The sequence below is a fragment of the Dendropsophus ebraccatus genome, chromosome 8 (assembly GCF_027789765.1).
Source record: "Dendropsophus ebraccatus isolate aDenEbr1 chromosome 8, aDenEbr1.pat, whole genome shotgun sequence".
Classification (NCBI taxonomy): domain Eukaryota; kingdom Metazoa; phylum Chordata; class Amphibia; order Anura; family Hylidae; genus Dendropsophus; species Dendropsophus ebraccatus.
In genome coordinates, this window is record NC_091461.1 from 83,533,698 (window position 1) to 83,547,061 (window position 13,364).

General features: G+C 46.4%; 1 protein-coding gene across 1 annotated transcript in view; it reads left to right on the forward strand.

Moving 5' to 3' along the window:
* Nucleotides 1-269: 269 nt before the first annotated feature.
* The window catches only part of LOC138798696 (oocyte zinc finger protein XlCOF29-like), a 34,377-nt gene continuing 21,282 nt past the window's right edge, over nucleotides 270-13,364 (forward strand). The window contains exon 1 of the mRNA XM_069979243.1: nucleotides 270-364. The gene's annotated coding sequence lies outside the window, so the exon portion shown is untranslated. The remainder of the gene's footprint in view (nucleotides 365-13,364) is intronic.

The window sequence follows — 13,364 nt, forward strand, 5'->3', positions numbered from 1 at the left end:
GTGCAGTAGTTATATATATATATATATATATATATATATATATATATATACATAGTATATAACTACTGCACTGCCCCCTAATCCCTATCCAACGTACATCGTCCTCCTCTCCCGCGTGTGAATAAGACTGTTGCCATCGTGTGGTCATTGCAGGAACTGCAGGGTTACATGCTGTTACATCCTGCTGTTACATGATCACAGACTCTTACCGGAAATGCGAGCTGAGAAAGGTGAGAAGCTTTGGAACGCAAAACCGGAAGTGTATGATATACAAAGGAGGCTACTTCCGGCCTGTGGAGAGGCGTGTGTGTGGGGTTACCCAGGCTATAATTCCCTTCGCTAGTGGTATATCACCATTGTACAGGTGAGGGCTGCGGATAAACACCCCATAGTACGTTATGTTGTTGTGTGCATGAACAATGGGACGCTGGAACTGAGCACGGCATGCTGGGACTTGTAGTCTGGTCTGTCTGTGCCCTTGGGTGACAGATTAAAAAGACCTGTCATAGAGGATGAGTAATTGTTATTGTCCCCTCCGGAAGGGGCCCACTGAAGGGCGTATGTGATGGCGTTAGTTCTGTACAATGCAAAATATTAAAGGGGTAGTTCAGCTAATTATTTTTTTCTTTTAGATCAACTGGTGCCAGAAAGTGCCACAGATTTGTAATAAAAAAAAAAAAAAAATCTAAAGTCTTCCAGTACTTATCATCTGCTGGATGTGCTATTCTTTCCAGTCTGGAGAGCAGGAGGGATTTTCCATGGGATATTGCTGCTGCTCTGGGCAGTTCCTGTCAGGGACAGAGGTGGCAGCAGAGAGCACTGTGTCAAACTGGACAGAATACACAACTTCCAGGACATACAGCAGATGAGAAGTATTAGAATATTACAGCGTAAATTACAAATCTGATTACAGTTGATTTGAAAGAATTTTTTTTTTCTGTTGAACTACCCCTTTAAGGATCTGCTTGGAAAGGGCTCACTTTTTTGGGAACGACACAGAGGTGAATGCCTGTCCTGGACTGTTTCCCTGCATAGCATGATGTATCAATATCATGCCGGGATCAGGGAAACACTGCTGGGATCAGCACTGTAATAACTGAGCCACACCTGCCGTGCAGGGAAACTGTCTAGGGGAGGCATTCACCGTCCGTGTTTCATGGACAGAATACAGAACATGTAAATGCAGTCAGTTCTGAATTATTTTGCAATATATTGTATATTTTGTGTTTAGGACTGGAGGGGATGTATCTGGTCTTTTAGGCTCTACCATTTGACATATATAGTGACTATTCGCCTCCTACAATGCACTTTTTTCTGTGCAGAAGCTGTTTCATGCCATGATAGCCACAAGGGGTGTTCTGGCCATGTCATTGAAGCTTGACCCTGTCCCAGCCTACAGCTGAAAAACTAGCTGAAGTACTTTTAGGAAGGGACATCAGAGAACTCCCTGACACTTTAAAGTGACTGTACCACCAGGGCCGACCCACCCCCAATGGGAAGAAACCCCAGCCCCTCCATGACGTGACTTCATTAGAATTAATGGAACCCTATTATAGAGGGGCTGGGGTTTCTTCCCACTGGGGGTAGGTCGGGCCGCCTCCAGTGCATCAGCCTGGGCCTGGTGATACAGTCACTTTAAATACACATGATAAATATATCAAGTTATGCTGCGTTTACAAGGAATGATTATCGTCTGAATTTTTTAGCAATAACTACTCCGTGTTAACACAACAAACGATCAAGCGACGAGCAAAAAATCGTTCATTTTGATCTTTGAACATGTTCTCAAATAGTCGTTTGCTAAAAAATAGCAGATCGCTTCGTGTAAACAGTCTTTCAAAGATTCACCCTATGTGAAAGTTGGGCTTAAGCGATCTTAAAAATGATCGCAATAACTACTCTTCTTATAAATTTTATAACAATTTTCATCTATTTATTCATCTAAACACTGCTCGTTATAAAAACCAAATTGTTGCTTCAAAATCGTTAAACGATCGATTGGACGAATTTTCGTTCCGTGTAAACACAGCATTAGACAGCAAGCACCCTGGATGGATCAGTGGCAGCTGCTCTGTAGAATGGGCCCTTTATTCCTCACATTAAAGGACAAGTGCCATGAAAAACTTTTTCCCAGTAATTGAAGCACATTACAAAGTTATATAACTCTGTAATATGCTTCAATCACCTATCTGCCTCCCTTCCCTGTCTTTTCCCCCCTCCACCCCCCACCAGGAAGTGTCCTGACTCACACAGACCTGATTACTGTCGTCACCGTCACCAGGCAGCTCCTTCTTGTGAGGATGAGTCATCAGCAGGAGGGCTGCTCTAGGTCCTGTTACACCAGCCTCCCCCTCCCCCTCCTTGTCAGGTGACTCTGCTTGCTCAGCTTATCTTCTCTAGTGACATGACTCCTTCACTGAGTCCAGGGCAGCAGGAGAGAGGGTATGAGGGGAGGGGGGAGCTGCCTATGTGCCGGAGTCAGTCGGAGGGAAGATAAGCAAGTGAGATGTGACAAGTGATGGCTTGCAGTTGTTCAGCCAATGGGAGCTGAGCAAGCTGTCACCTGACAAGGCAGGGGAGGGGGAGGCTAGTGTAACAGGAGAAGGAGCTGAGAGAAGAGCTCGGTGACGACAGTCATTAGGTCTGTGTGAGTTAGGACACTTCCTGGTGGGGGGTGGAGGGGGGAAAAGACAGGGAAGGGAGGCAGATAGGTGATTGAAGCATATTACAGAGTTATATAACTTTGCAATGTGCTTCAATTACTGGGAAAAAGTTTTTCATGGCACTTGTCCTTTAAGTACTTTCAGCTAGCCATCCAAACTGATTCACTCCTCTCCTTTTTTGTTCTGTTGTATTTTTGTTACCACTTAGCTGTGGATAGAAACCCAGGAATTGGGAAAGCGGACTGTGGAGTGCCTGGTAGATTTGACAGAGATCTTCCCCTTTTCTGGGAGTCTCTCTCTATAGTGGGGTATTCCACTATAGAGCTAAAAAATTAAATGTTTCCAAACCTAGCTGGTCTTACTCAACAAGTCATCTGGAGTATTTTGAGCCATCGTCTGTCTAGCATTTCCCAGCATGCATTGCACCTCAGAGCCAACTGCCAAGTACCTGCCCATCGTTGGCTCAATCTGCTTCTGTTTTACACTGTAAACAAACTAGTTATCTGTTATCCACAGCCACTCTCATGGTATGGCCATGTGGAATATTGTGATTTCTTTGAGATTCTGAGGGAATTGGGGAGGTGCCTTGGGTCAGGTCCTTAACCTCTTAAGGACCTATGACATACCGGTACGTAATGGATCCCTGTCACTTAAGGACCCATGACGTACCGGTACGCCGGCCCTATAATACATAGCAGGCCATCTCTCTCTGTCGGCACGGGGGGTGGTTAACTCCCCACCCCCCCACCCCCCCCACCCCCCCCGTGCCGACGATCACTGCTATTGGCTGATCAGTTCGGATCAGCCAATAACAGTAATCTACAGCTTTCCGGGTCATCTGTAACCCGATGACCCGGTAAGCAAGGGCGGTCGGTGCTGTCCGAGACAGCACCGACCGCCATTACTGTTAAAAGTAATGGTGGCCACGGTGCCACGTACCAATCGCCGTGATCGGCCGGCCGATCACGGCGATATTAGTCTAAAAAGTGTAAAGATACCTGCTCTGATCACCTCAGCTATGTAGCTAAGGTGTTCAGAGCAGGTATTAGCCCATACTCACCTGATCCCAACGTCCGGATCGGTGTCTTCCGGGTCCCACGGCGTCTTCTTCCGGGTGGCTGTGTACAACTTTTTCTGGCGCTTCATCTTCGGGTTTTTCCGGCGCTTCAACTTCGGCTTTTTCCGGCTCCCGTTGTTTGTCTTCGGATTTTTGCCTTCTACTGCCCCCTAGTGGCTAATAATACACTTATCAGTAACTATAGGGTTGAAGACAGCTTTTTTTTTTTTTTTTTTTTCCGCACCCTACCGCCGCTGAGTGCTGATCAGCATCGCACGAAAGTGCGCCGCTGATCAGCAACTCCTCCTTTTTGGCGTAGGTGCTTTTTTTCCCCCCTATATCCTACCGCCACTTTCTGCTGATAAGTGCCGCACACTTATGTACGGTATTTATTAGCAACTCCTTTGTTGGCGTAGGTTTTTTTCTTACTGTTAAATAAAAAACGTAAAAAACACTACATTACACTACACGAAATAAAGTTTTACACTACACCAGTACACATTTACATACCCCATATACTAGTCCCCGTATAAAGATAGCCCCCAGGGTGTTTTCGGTGGCGGACGCATACGCTATTATTGCCTCCGACACCGAAAGAGCCAGTGAGGATGAATGGGGGGGATCCTTTTTTCCTCCATTCATCCTCATCATCCAATGACGTATCTGGGGGTAGCGTAGCGTATGTTGCCTCCCAGACATGTCTTTTCTGCCAGTACCGTCCCAATAAGAGATCACGGTATGGCGCAAAATTCTGCAAACTCTGTGAGAGTACCTCAGGGTACACTTACAGATTTAGGGTAAGTGCACAATGCGGAATAGCGAAGGATAACCCTTTGTGCTTTCCGCAGCTGGCACCCGCCGGCGGACTGATGCAGGCGCGCGTCTCCGCCTATGTCATAGACTCCATTCTATGCATGTGCGGATTCCATCGTCCGTCCAAAGAATGAACACGTTCATTCTTTGGACAGAGGGCGGAATCCACCCGTGCATAGAATGGAGTGTGACTCGAGCGGAGACGCGCGCCTCCATCAGTCCGCGGGCGGGTGCCAGCTGCGGAATGCACAAAGGGTTATCCTTCGCCATTCTGCAGTGTTCACGTACCCTTAGAGTGTATGAAGGAAGGGACACCAGAATCCTGCCCCATCCTCCGAGTTAGTGGGGAGATCATTTGGGAACTGATCTTCCCACTGCTGGATAAAGGTCACCACCTGTACGGGGATAACTTTTATACCAGCACCCCCTCTTCCGGTCCCTTGCTGCCCGAGCTACTGTAGCTTGCGGCACAATCCGAAAATATCAGAAGCAGTAATAAAGCCCTAATATTTAGCAGCCATGGAGCTGACCCAGTGCTTCTGGATATGAAGGACCCCGTATCGCCCCCGGGCAACATTTTCCAGGCGACGTCCCCCACACTGGAAAATAGGAGACCCCAGAAGAAGTGCAGAGTGTGGCGTAACAGGGGTCACACAGGACAGGTGTCACACTGGAAAATGGTGTCCTTCCTGATCCCCCCGGCCTCTGCATACTGGATTGCTTCAAGGCGTACTACACGTCATTGGAGTTCTACATTATCTAAATTCTGTCCCTTATTCCTATTTCAGGGGTCACTTTGATCCGGGGATTATTCTGATCGCCATTATGGAGTCGGGAAGGAATTTTTCCCCTGTGATGAGGCTCCTGTCGTTTGCCTCACAAGGGTTTTTTGCCTTCCTCTGGATCAACACAGGTTGAATTTGATGGACACCTGTCATTTTCAACCTTATAAACTAATAATTGCCATATTACCCCCAAATAAATTAAAATTGTCCCTTTTCCCCAGCTAAGGTATGGCCGCCATTCCAATTAGAGGCTTGCCATGATGCAATTACAAAGCCTCTGTGCGGCCAGGACAGTAGAAAACCCCCACAAGTGACCCCATTCTGGAAACTACACCCCATAAGTAATCTAACAAGGGGGGCAGCGGGGATATGGTCCCCTGGTGACAGCCACATTTGGGACGTGAAAATGAAAAAAATTGTATTTTTTATTTTCACACCACATATTCTACATATGTGCCTGTTACCAGTGGGGTCCATATGCTCACTGCACCCCTTGTTAGATTCCTTATGGGGTGTAATTTCCAGAATGGGGTCACTTGTGGGGGTTTCTACTGTCCTGGCAGCACAGGAGCTTTGTAATTGCGACATGGCCTCGATCCTCCATTCCAGCCTCTAAATGGCGCTCTGTCCCTTTGGTGGCTTGCCCTCTGCCCATATGGCACATTATATCCACATGTGGGGTATTTTCGTACTCAGGGGAAGTTATTAATGAATAAAGTGACACAGGTCATATTCATAAAATTTGCTCCGGTCCTTAAGGCCATTTCAGGCCCGGTCCTTAAGGGGTTAAAGTGTCACTGTCGTTATAACTTTCTAAATCAACAGTAAATGGGATATAAAGCAAGTTTGCAATATACATTCATTCTTTTTTTTTGTTGTTATCATGCTGTAAAACAAAGCTGAACTTACCAGAAATCCAGGTCCAGTCTCTGGAAGGCAGATTGTCTCACTTGTGCTGGTTGAAAAAAAAAAAAGAGACTAAACACAGGAATTCCGGCCAGTGGAGTGTCCCGGCTCACTGTGTCCATCAATCGTATGACTGCATTTTCGCTGAGAACGTTCAGATGGCCTGGGATGCACAGGACGTACTGTTTTGTGACTGTTTCCTGTTTTTTGATGGAGAAAAAAAAGAGTCAGAAAACAGGAAGTGCCGTGTTTTCCATGATAACTAAAAAAAATAATAATGCATATAAAGTACAAACTATATCACATCTACTGTTGATTTAAATTTTTAAAGTTATAACGACAGTAACACTTTAAGTTTATCCTCTATATAGCACACGTCATGAAGTTAAACAGGCTCCATTATAGTGCAGTCTAACAGGATTTATTAACCCCATTAAGGACCGGGCTAATTTTCGTTTTTGCGTTTTAGTTTTTTTCCTCCTTGTGCCTAAAAGGCCATAGCACTTGCATTTTTACACCTACAGCCCTTATTTTTGCGTCACTAATTGTACTTTACAATGACAGGCTGAATTTTTCCATAAAATATGCTGCGAAACAAGAAAAAAAAAGTTTTGCGCTGTGAAATTTAAAAAAACTCAATTCTTTTTCTTTGGGGGGGGGGCTTCGTTTTTACGCCGTGTGTCCTATGGAAAAACTGATATGTTATATATGTTCCTCAAGTCGGTACGATTACAACAATATCTAATGTATAACTTTTATTTTATTTGATGGCTTGTAAAAAATTCAAACCATTGTTAACAAATATATGTTCCTTAAAATCGCTCTATTCGCAGGCTTATAGCGCTTTTATCCTTTAGTCTATGGGGCTGTGTGAGGTGTCATTTTTTGCCCCATGATGTGTTCTTTTAATCTGTACCTTGATTGCACATATGCGACTTTTTGATCGCTTTTTATTACAATTTTTTCTGGATTTGATGCAACCAAAAATGTGCAATTTTGCACTTTGGGATTTCTTTGCGCTTACGCCGTTTACCATACAAGATCATAAGTGGGACAAATTAATAGATTGAGCGATTAAGCACGTGGTGATAACAAACATGTTTATTTATTTATTTATTTTTATTTATAAAATGGGAAAAGGGAGGTGATTCAAACTTTTATTAGGGGAGGTTTTTTTATTTTATTAATAAAAACACTTTATTTTATTTTCACTAACAGTAATTAGAAGCCCCCTGGGGGACTTCTATACACACAGCACTGATCTCCCATTGAGATCAATGCTGTGTATATAATAGAGCAATGATCCATCAGATCAGTGCTCTATTATAATGGTCTGCTGCAGACCATCTAAATAGATTGCCGAGCCGGGATCAGCGCCATTTCGACGCTGAGCCCCGGCCGGCTCATTACAACGGATCTCCCCTCCGCAATCGCATCACGGGGGGTGGGGGTGATCCCTTACTAGACACCAGGGACAGGGGCCACATATACTATCCAAATGCAGCTGTCAGCTTTGACCGCTGCATTTGAATAGTTAATCAGCCGTCCGCAGCGGCTAATACCTGCGGTCCCTGGCTGCACATAGCAACCGGGGAGCGCGGGCTGCAGAGAGGGCTCACGCCGGTAGCACTCTCTGTTTACCCCTTACGGCCGCATGACGGGTACACTCGTCATGCTTCCTTAAAGGGGTAGTTCACCCAAATTTTTTTTCTTTTAACCCATAGCTGCACCAGGACGTTATTGAACGTCCTCGTGCCGCTATGGGAGTTCAGAGGGGGTCGCGCGGCGACCACCCTCTGAACTGCCGCGATCCCGGGTGCCGCGTGTAGCCCGGGCTCGCGGCTATTAGCGGGCACGGTCCGATCGCCGTGCCCGCTAATTAAGTACTTAGAAGCAGCTGTCAAAGTTGACAGCTGCTTCTAAATACTTCCTGATATGCATCCCTGGTGGTCTAGTGGGGGGATCGCCCCCCTGCGGCGCGATTGCGGGGGGGCGATCCCTGCATCCATACCGGGCCGGGGTCTGCTCCGTAATGGCGCTGATCCCGGCTCGGCATTCTATTGCTTTTGGCTGCAGCAGCCAAAAGTAATAGAACACCGATCTCATGGATTCATGCAGTATAACTATACTGCATGGATCTCTATGAGAGATCAGAGTGCATATACTAGAAGCCCCCCAGGGGGGCTTCTAGTATATGTCTAAAGTAAAAGAAAAAAGTATTTTTAATAACACAAAACCCCCTCCCCTAATAAAAGTCTGAATCACCCCCCTTTCCCCATTTTATAAATAAAAATAAATAAATAAATTAATAAACAAACATGTTTGCTATCGCCGCGTGCGTAATCGCCCGAACTATTAATTAATCACATTCCTGATCTCACACGGTAAACGGCGTCAGCACAAAAAAATCCCAAAGTGCAAAATTGCGCATTTTTGGTCGCATCAAATCCAGAATAATTGTAATAAAAAGCGATCAAAAAGTCATATATGCGCAATCAAGGTACCGATAGAAAGATCACATCATGGCGCAAAAAATGACACCTCACACAGACCCATAGACCAAAGGATAAAAGCGCTATAAGCCTGGGAATGGAGCGATTTTAAGGAACGTATATTGGTTAACAACGGTTTGAATTTTATACAGGCCATCAGATACAATATAAGTTATACATGTTACATATCGTTTTAATCGTAACGACTTGAGGAACATGCATAACAAGTCAGTTTTACCCCAGGGCGAATGGCGTAAAAACACATTTCCCCCAAATAAAAGAAATGCGTTTTTTTTTTCAATTTCACCACACATATAATTTTTTTCTGGTTTCCCGGCACATTTTAGGCAAAAATTACATCTGCCTTAGCAAAGTACAATTAGTTGCGCAAAAAATAAGGGCTCATTTGGGTCTCTAGGTGGAAAAATGCAGGCGCTATGGCCTTATATACACGAGGAGGGAAAAACGAAAACGCAAAAATGAAAACTGGCTGTGTCCCCTAAGGGTTAAATCAACTGCTGCCATGAAGTGCCAGAGATTTGTAATTTACTTCTATTAAAAAATCTCAAGCCTTCCAGTACTTATCAGCTGCTGTATGCCCAACAGGAAGTTGTATTATTTCTAGTCTGGAGAGCAGGAGAGGTTTTCTATGGGGATTTGCTACTGCTCTGGACAGTTCCTGACATGGACAAAGGAGGCAACAGAGAGCACTTTGTCAGACAGGAAAGAAAACACCACTTCCTGCTGGACACACAGCAGCTGATAAGTACTGGAAGACTTAAGATTTTTTAATAGAAGTGAATTACAAATCTCTGGCACTTCATGGCACCAGTTGATTTGAAAGAAAAAATTTTTGGGTGGACTACCCCTTTAAGGGGTTAAGGTATATACAGTAAACTCCAACTAAAAGAAATATTAGTGGTGACAACGATGAAATGCTTCCCAGCACCCACACAGTCTGGCTTCCTCTTACAGTGGAGATACTTACAGGTACCTAAGTCTCACCAGTCCTATTCTGTAATCCATCTGATTCCCACTGGGCTGAATTCTCTCCCCTTGTGGCAAATCCAGCACCTGTGCTATTATCTCTGGCTGCTGTTTTTACATAAATCTGTCTCTGTCACTTTTTCTACCTCAGACACCAGGACCTTGCTTCATTTTACCTCACAATGTACTGACTGGACTCCCTTCCTAATTCTTTTATGCCCCTCATCTTCCAGCATGCACAGCACAGCTCTGTTAACTCCTTCACTACTGGCCAACTAGCAGTGTGTGCTAGCACTACTGGCATTCTCTAACTTCCAAACTGAGGTAAATAATTAACCCTTGACAGTGACAGTCAGGCTTACCCTGGACCACCTATCTATCTACATAGATTAAAGTGACAGCCTCTAGAGAGGTTCCCCTATACTGCTCTGGAGGCTGTCACTGTTCTGTTGTTTCCTCGCCCCTTGGCCAGGTGCTCACTAATTGGTGTGATGTCAGTAGTGGGCAGGGTTAGAGATGAGTAGATGAGGTGTTACAGCTTGTCTGGCAACAGAAAAGACAGATCATGTGACTTTGGTCTCAGAAGGAACAGGGTAACATAGGGGCCTATTCCACGGAGCAATAATCAGACGAATCGGCCCCATTCGGCCGTTTATCGCTCCATGGAATAGAGACAACCATAAGCCGGTGATCGTGTCATCGGCTGATCGTTTATTTAGGTTCAACCTAAAATTATCGGGCACCGACTGCACATCGCTGCGTGGAATAGCGGTGCGCGGCCGTCACGCATGAGTAAGGGGGCAACCCCGAAACGTCACGGCAGTAAGGAACACCCACTCCGTTCAATGCACACCCAAGAGAGCCCACAGCTACCAGCATGAACTCTCATGTGAAAATTCCAGAGAATAAATGGAAAAAATTCTATGACTGAAACGTGAGTCTACCTTTTCTTGTCTGGATATATAAGGAATTTAAAGTGCAACTATAATTTCAGTAGCCAAAAAATGAAATTCCTCAAATAAAAAGCCCTCGTGTTACCCTTTACAAAGAGCCCTAAAGTGCGTTGATAGCGTGTACGCTCACTGAATTATTTGGCTCAGAGGAATAAATGATTTTTTCTTCTGGCTGAGAATGTGGGCGTGGCCTCTCCCTCATCTCCCTGGCTGGGTCCCTCCATTCACTGAGCAGCACCTTAGCAGATGTATCACACATAGCAGGATCAGATACAGCCCCAACATACAGTATCACACTGTAAGATTAGATACAGAGCACCAGCAGATGGTATCACACACAGTGGGATTAGATACAGTCATCTGCTCTCATTACACTGTAGGATAATGTCAGCCATGGAGGTGGGGGCACCTGCTGCAGACATCTGATAGTGAGTGTTATATGTACTATGGAAGGACTACAGCTGTAGTCCTCCCCTCAGTGACTCACCCACTCTCCCTCATGCAGTATATTGGAGTCATGATGGCATGTGCCTCCTGGGTGAAGCACTGGGTACTTGTCCCTCCATCCAGCTCTTCCCCTGCGCTGCTCCTTACACACAACACCCTCAGCTCTGCTAAGTCACCTCTGTGAGGGGAGGGGGGAGAACGTGCTGCTAGGAGGGGGGGAGGAGGTTTTGTTTCTCTCTGTGTCAGGACTCTTATCTGATGCTCCTGTCACAGTCCGTACACTCAGGACGGATCTCCAGGGAGGGGGCGTGTCCAGCAGGAGTGCAGAAATAAGTCAGAGCCAGAGAGGGCTGTAAGGGCATAGTCAGCCTTATGTATTTAAAAAACTGTTCATTTTAGGTTATTAATGTAGATTGCAAAAATTCTTATCATGACGTAAGCTAACTAAAACTGAAAGGTCAAAATATTTTATAGTTACGCTTTAAGTTACATTGTATACACAAGCTAGGCGCTCCAGCAAATCATTTTTACATTTGTAGTTGGGGGAAAGATCAGACGCAGAACATGAAAAAATATTACGGTACTGAAAGAGTAGTAGATGCTTGAAACAAAAATCCAGCAGATGTGGTTGGTAAATCTACAATAAGTGAATGTAAACCTGCCTTGGAAAATCATACACCTATCCTAAGATCAGGGCCGGCTCCAGGTTTTTGTGGGCCCTTGGTCGAGAGAGACTCAGCTGGCCCCTTTGTATAGCACACCTCGGGGCACACCTACCAAATAAAGTAAAATACCGAAAAGAAAATGTAATTCAGTGACTCACAGGTGAGGTCTTTGATCTGAGGCGATCGCTCTCCGTTTCCTCTCCATCTGGCCCAGACCACCATGATGATTTCTTCAAGCTACAATTCATCTCTTCAGAACCTGTGAGACAAACATCTTAGGCTCCGCACATTTTCAGCAACTTCCTTCCCTTTTCCCCACCCATAGGCTCCCATACAGTAGTAATTCTGCTGCTTGGTGTCATGTGCAGTGAAGTAAGGAGGTTTGTGGGTCCTGTACTGTGCCCCCCATATAGTAATAATGTCCCAATGCTGTGCCCTTCATATAGTAAAAGTGCCCTCTGTCCCCATAGTAATGCCCCCTGCCATGCCCCCATAGTAATGCCCCCTGCTCTGCCTGCCCCCATAGTAATGTCCCCTGCTCTGCCCCCATAGTAATGTCCACTGCTCCCATAGTAATGCCCCTGCTCTGCCCCCCTAGTAATGCCCCCTGCTTTGCCTGCCCCCATAGTAATGTCCACTGCCCCATAGTAATGCCAGTGCTCTGCCCCCCTAGTAATGCCCCCTGCTCTGCCTGCCCCCATAGTAATGCCCCTGCTCTGCCCCTCTAGTAATGCCTCCTGCTCTGCCCCCATAGAAATGCCCCTGCTCTGCCCCCCTAGTAATGTCTCCTGCTCTGCCCCCATAGTAATGCCCCCTGCTCTGCCCAATAGTAAATGTCCCCTGCCCCCATAGTAATGTTCCCTGCTGTCCCATAGTAATGCCCCGAAATAGATGCCCCCTGCGCTGCCCCCATAGAAATGCCATCTTCTCTGCCCCCCTAGTAATGCCCCCTGCTCTCCCTCAACACAAGAAAATTAAAAAAAATAAAATCATACTCACATAATCTAGGAGCACTCCCAACTCCCAGCATGTCCAGCCTGTTATGGGAGATCAGTGGACATTATAGGACAGGGGTGGGGAACCTCCGGCCCGCGGGCCGCATCCAGCCCCTGACCCCTCCGGATGTGGCCCGCGGCTCCCCTGTGACATGCGCCGCTCTGGAGGAGAAGGAGCCGACACACACGGCATCCTCCTGTGTCTGTGACAGCTGCCAGGAGGATGCTGTGAGTGCCGGCTCCTTCCCCTCAGAGCGGTGTACATCTTCTGACTCCTGCCCTCCTGTGACGTGCGCCGCGCTGGTGAGGCAGGAGCTGGCACAGACACAGGAAGATGTGTTGTATGCCGGCTCCTGCCTCACCAGCGCAGAGCGGCGCACGTCTTCTGACTCCTGCGGGCCGCGCGCGATGACGTCATTTCATCGCGCACCTCCTGCAGGAGAAGACCGGCACAGAAGAGAGGAGGGAGAAGAGGACCTGGACAGCGTGGGAGCGGAGGAAAGGTGAGTGGGATGTTTATTTTTTTCATTTGGGGCAGACACTGGGGGTTAACTAGGCCACCAGGGACATGACTGGGGGGGGGGGGTTAACTAGGCTACCA